The sequence below is a fragment of the Hippoglossus hippoglossus genome, chromosome 2, assembly GCF_009819705.1.
Source record: "Hippoglossus hippoglossus isolate fHipHip1 chromosome 2, fHipHip1.pri, whole genome shotgun sequence".
Lineage (NCBI taxonomy): Eukaryota > Metazoa > Chordata > Actinopteri > Pleuronectiformes > Pleuronectidae > Hippoglossus > Hippoglossus hippoglossus.
This window is the reverse complement of record NC_047152.1, coordinates 2,382,763-2,389,417: the sequence shown is the minus strand read 5'-3', so window position 1 is coordinate 2,389,417 and position 6,655 is coordinate 2,382,763.

Here is a 6,655-nt window from a genome sequence, read left to right as displayed (position 1 = left end):
GCAAGTGACAGTAAGTCATATTTTTCCTTGTTTATGTTCTAAAATCAACATTTTGAAGTTTTTAACTAGTTAATAGATAGAATAAAGTAATCTGCAAATTAAGGACACTCCACCATATTCACCTAGTACCAAGCAACAAAATAATTATAAGAGAAAATTATTGTCAGAAGTAATTGTCGAACACGATCGTTTTATAAAAAAAAACCTTGCTTGAGGTTTTCTGTCTCTATTACTTGACACAAAAGGAGATAAAATCAAAACTCAAAAGAAAAATGTCTTGTGAAGCTGGTGTCTGTGGGCACAGAGGCGGCTCAGAGCACCTCCACCTGTACCAGAGGATTATTCAGTGCAGGTGAGAGCCGTTAGCTGACTGATCCTTTGGTACAAAAGGCTGCAGCAGATCTGCCTTAGAGAGACACTCAGGACACTTTCGAGTTGAGTCCTCTGAAGTTATGTTTGGAATGCGTGATTAATAAAATGTGCTGAAAAGCACCATGTTCGTCTCTGGCTGTGTGTGGGAGACCCCGGTGGCATGGTCGACTGCCACAGCGACTCTTTCCTTTTTCTTACAAAACTCTTTCTGTCTGAACAAATTAGTGCAAAACTACGAAGGTTTTCTGTGAGAAGGTTTTGGAAAGTACGTAACCATTTCTGGCGTCAAGACAACAAAGACAACACAGAGTTGGGGAGAGATTGTGGAAGCCACAGCTGAGCCACAGCAATCATTGTTGGCTTTTTACTAAATATGAAACTACAGCCAGCCAGCTAGTAGCTCACTCTCATGTGGCAGACTGTTTGTCAGCACTAAGCAGTCAGAACAACAAGAGGAGGCCACAGCAAGTTCATCTACCTTACCACGAAACAGCCTAGCACATAACCCACTGTAAAATGGCAGTCAGTCATCCAGATTCCCATGAGAACAGGTGATGTCTGGACACTTTGAATCACTCCTTTCATTATGTATAAAGGGATAGATGGGGGAGAGGGGCAGTCTAGTAGCTGGTCTGAGCTGCACATTTTAGTCAGCTCAGCATGACTAAAATGTGCAGTTTTGTAAAGAAGACACATTAACCGTCAGGAATTAAGATGATTCATTGACTTGTGGTGAGCCAAGTGAACTAGGCAGTAGTGTTTGGATGTGTTCCTGGCCAGCACAATGATGAATCTCTGTATCTCCCCATCTGTCTTGTCTTACAGCCATCAGTTTGTGCATCATGTTTCCTTTCTCTAGTGCCAAGAAGATGTTTTCAATTGCACTGAATCCCACATCAGGCTCGAACAGCAGAGACTCTGCTGAGCACCAGGGCACAAGCAAAACCTCTACGCTCTACTTCAGGGGGTCAAAAGGCTAAGTGGGCTTAATGTGCAAACAAGCATGGACAAACAGCTAAATAGTGTCCATGGGTGGGTGGGGTGGGGGGGGAGAGGAGGCTAATATGAAAATCCATCGATGAAATGGAACAACTTCAGGAATACATTCAAACCACATGGGAGGTTATTGAAAGAAGCCTGGGGGATTAACCTCCTACTGGTTCCTTAAAATGGGCTTTCTCCAGAGGTTCGGTTTGATGTGAGAGAGAATGCTGGGAAGATAGAGACAGCGAGACTCGCGACTGTGTGTGGGTGGGTGTCTCCAACGGGCTTAGAGATGGGGCAAAGAACCCCAATCACATCCAGCTGTTGAGCTGCTGTGCTGACGGATGTGTATTAGATGTGAGAAGCAGCACATTACAACACAAGCTGGCTCTGCAGTCTTTTACATTTTTGGCAAAGTGCAACCTGACATATGAAGAATACTGAACAGACATGGAAAAATACAAAATGTAGATAATATTTGTCAGTTCAGATGTCATGGCAAAAGTATCTATAGCGAGTTTAGTCTTGCTAACCAGGAGGTTAAAAACATAGTAACTTCATCAAGTCCTATTTTTGTTATCAAAGGTTTGGCTTATCCAAATAACACATTTTCAAATGGAGATATATATTGGAAATGAATGCAACTTCGTCTTACTATTTAAAAACAAAACCAAATATTTTTACTGTATATATTTATGCATATTTGCAGTAAAAATATTATAGTATATAGTATACTTCTACCAATATAAAGGTAAACTGTATATCATGTATAAAAGTAATACATCTATAGGTCCTTTTGTTTATTTAATTACTTTACATTATACTGTAGAGTGCAAGTAAAATCACTATACATTTGTGACTTTAAAGTATCACATGCTATTTGAAATATTATAGAGTAAAACACTTGCCTTGCTGACAGTTTGTCATCATGTCTCAGTGTACTCAGGCACCTAGTAGGGGTGTGCAGCCTGTGATGACCTCAGTGTGGCATCAGTGATTAGGACCAGGAACTGCCTCTCTAATTAAAGTGAACCACACTTTGTTCCGACAGCTTGTGCCTTCTAATTGAAACAGATTAAGGTAGATCCATCGGGACACGCCGCAATATTTCCCCAACACTAGCAACCTCCTCTTAGCAGACAGTAAACACATATTTAATGCACTCAGCAAATACTAACCTAATGGGAACTGAAGCTGTATACATCAGCCATGTAGTTTGCTGTATGTTTTCCTCAGGGAGTCTCTTTAACTTTGCACTCCCCCGATTGATGCTTTAAAACTAAATATAGTTCAAAGATTTCGGAAAAGACTCATGGGGAAAAAAAAAATCAATACAAAATGTAACTGTTATTGAAAACAATCCCACAAGAAAATAGGATAAGTAACATGGCAGCAGGCCTACATAAGAGACAGTATAATCAGATATATATTATATATAATCAGAGTGAGGGCAAACATTAAAATAAAGGTTGAAAATAATTCGGGAATCCAAGAATACAGTTGGAGAATTTATTTTAAGCAAATCTATCTGCCGATGAGATGATGTTGAAAACTCTGGAAAAGCTCATTCGAGGTATTTGAGACAAATATAAATTTGGATCTATAAATTGACGTCGATACATTTTTCAGGCAGCCTTACCACCTTTCACGGAGAGTTCCAGTTGTGCTGTGCATCAGCAGGACATTTACAAGGGTAAGCACAAGTGCAGGTGGATGGGACACCCCCTGGTTGGGGATGGGATGGTGTGTTTAGGTGTTGCCTTTTTCCCAGCGAGAGGTGTGGTGCATTCACAACCTGTACTGATGAGAGGAATGCCAGCTGACCACTGCCGACATGACCTCGGAGCAGACTTGTTATTATAGCAATATCACAGGGCATGTAAACAAGCACACCCTGTCGTTAGGTCGGGTGGGGCTTCACTGAGCCAATGACACTTAAAAGACTTCCCGAGACAGTGTCAGATCACTGTGTATTTACAGTATTGCCTTAAATGTCAGAATGTCAGCCAGTCGGTGTCTTCTTCATTCTCTACCTCCAAACGTAAACAATCAAAATGTTCTCTTGGCTGTCTGAGTGCAGTATTCACTTCAGTGTGGTGAGACCGGACATTATACTGCATAGACACTGTGTTAAAGAGTAAGTATCGACAGGAGTATCACTAGTCTGGCGTTCATTGCTGAAAGGCAGTTTCGAAGGCAGCCAGTGATGGTTGCAATGAGGACCATTAATCACACACCGTTGAATTAGGTCCCTTTTCTCAACCTTTAGTAATCCATGACTCTATTTTAACCTCCTGCAGGACCCTGGTTGCTCTACCAGAGTCATGATGTCAAAAGATCTTTGTTTTACATTCCAGTGCAGCTCCTACATTAATATTATACTGTATCAGATGAATGTATGGTCTATTGTGCGGTATTTTGATTGAATGGAATCATGCAGCCAGAAAATGTAATTGTGTTTCTCAGCTATTGTAAATTGATATTGTAATACAGTCGTTTAAGTAAAGTGTCCTGTAAAAAGTCCTCTGATATCATCCTCGAAGCCGCGTTCACGTTCCCATGCAAACACCGGAATCACCACACACACACTGCACACAAGCTCTTGCCCAGGGGCACGCGCAGGGTGTTAGCATCACTAAATGTACTAGCATCGCTTCTTCCGGTAGTAGACTTTTAGTTTCGAGTCAAATTTGAATGTCGGGGCTTAAGGACACTTGGATGAAACCACACAAGCAGTCTAGAGGCATGTTCACAGCTTGCATTTGCATGCAGAGTTCAGGGGAATTAAAGTTAGTTACAGGAGCTCATCTGTAAAAGGGATAATATGGAGCTATGAGCTCTTCAGTACATGATGGGGCTTGATTATTAAGGCTTTGTATGCGAGGAGCAGGATTTTTTATTTGATTCTGAATTTTAGAATGCAATTATCTCTTCCTCTAGTTCCTGTCAGCACCCGCGCTGCAGCATGTTGCATTAACTGGAGGCTTTTCACAGATTTATTTACAATAATCCAGTCGAGAGGCAACAAATGCACGAACTAGCAGTCTGCATCCTTTTGAGACAGGATGTTTACGCAGTTGGAAGAAGGCTGTCCCAGAGACTTGTTTTATGTGTGACTCAAATGTCCTGGTCAAACATTACTCCAAGGTTCCTCACATGAGCTGGCAAATACAGCTCGGTGTCATTTGTGGAACAATGAAAATGAATGTGGTACTTTCCAAGAATGTTACCTGAAGGAAGCATATATAAACTGAAGAGTATCTATCCTCATACAGAACCTTGCGGAACCCCATTAATCACTTTCTGTCATAATGCCAGCTGTGTAAGAGTTTCTGTCAGTCTGTCTGTTTCCTGACCCCACCCCTGCATTCTGTCAGCTCAGTCTGGCCTGCCAGTATGTGTGCTCTGTACTGATCTTCAGTCCGTGCTGGACCAACTCTCTGTACAGTGGTTTGTTGTCACATTGAAATAGACTTCAAGTCATTCTGCCAGCTGATTCTGAACCTGTTTGCCTGAATCTGATTTAAGACTCTGTCTGTGCAGTTGGCCAGCCTACCTGCCCTGCCAAGTCTCAAGCCCACCAGCAGCTCACTAAACCCGAACCACTCTGGCATCTCCTGCCGAAATCACCCCCACTCTCACAATCAGCACACTTAATTGTTATAATTTAAGACTCTGTTAATCCTATCAAGTCTGTTTGCTTCCTGGGTCCAACCTGTACAAATGTGATAGTTTTGTGTGTACTGTTCAGCAACAGCTTCTTCGATGATTCCTGTCATTACTGACATCATCAGTCCGCTGACTTTGACTCTATTTCACATGCTTGACTGATTCGGTAAGAAAAAGGTAACACGTTGACATACCAGGGGACATGTTTGTGTTCGGTTCTAATTATTGTCATCTAGTGCAACACAAAGCAGGAAAGTTATCGGCATTAAATGACTTGATGGATGTCACCTTATGTCACACATACACACACACACATACAATGTATCATACAGATAAAAAAGGTAGTCTGGGTGGGGTGGGCCACTTTCATTCAAAAAAAAAAGAAGAGGAATGAAGGTTTGGTAAATGCAGGTTTTTGGAAGACTAATATGAATTTTTAATTACCTCCTGATATCAAATTGTTCCTGTCACAGAGGCTTTCTGGGAAAAAAAAAAACTCTCCCACAGCCTCTGCTGTCATTCCACCTAATTCACCTTGAAAGCACTTCATAAGGCATTTATTAGCTGGCTATTAACTCTGTGCAGCTCTCGCTCTGACGGTCATCACTTAGAGTAGACTTGCATGGACTCCAGACAAATCATGACTCACTTTTCCATTGTAAACATAATAACCATTCTCAACACAACTCCTACACCTTTAGATTTAAAAATTAAAGCGAGGAATTTAAACCTAATGAAGGTAACATAACCTAACATAACAAAAAGCCTAATTATCCCCAAACCTTCCTGCTATTATCAATGTGCACAGCAGAAAAGCACTGAAAACACAAAGCAGTAGAGGGCAAGGTCAGACACTGGCAGCCCCACATGGCAATAAGAGGAACTGCAGTACTCTCAAGTGTAGTTACAATGTCGCAACCGCACAGACATGCAGTCTCTGAGGAGTCAGGAGGAATATATGAGCAATTTCTAGTTTCTCAGATTTTCCACCTTGACATGCAGATTCATTCTGTGGTCAAAACCAAAGAAATGTATTCTTAGTCATACAAGAGAAGAGAAGAAGTAACCACCTGTGCTCTAGACACTCCTTTCAAGTCAACAGTGCTCCCTCAACCACTGTGTGGGGATGACAAAGACACTGTTGCAGACAGAAATGCACATCGACACAACAATGTGACGACCACACAAGTGTCCTATACTCAGTGGTTTAAAGTGTGTTGTGTTCATTAGAACGGATGCGAGTCACAGTGACCTTGGGCCTTGACAGAAAAATCAAATCAGTTCATCCTCGAGTCCAAGTGAACGTTTGTGCCAAATTTGAAGCAACTCTCACTGAACATTCCTGAGAGGCCGTGTTCACGTTAATGGTACGCACGGACAGACGGACGGACAACCCCAAAGACAAAATGACTCTGTTCAAATCTGATGCCACCTCACAGGCATTAATATCATTAAAGACCCACTGGCGAGAGACAGAGAAAATTGGAGGGCCGCTATGTTTGAGAAGCCAGGAAATCGCCTGCGCCTGGTCGGATCTTTCGAAATAAATGCCAGCTCATAACTCCACCTGGGGTACAAGCCCTCTGTCTTCAGCCGAGGAGGGTAACAGCTGTGACCGGCAGCTTTCGGC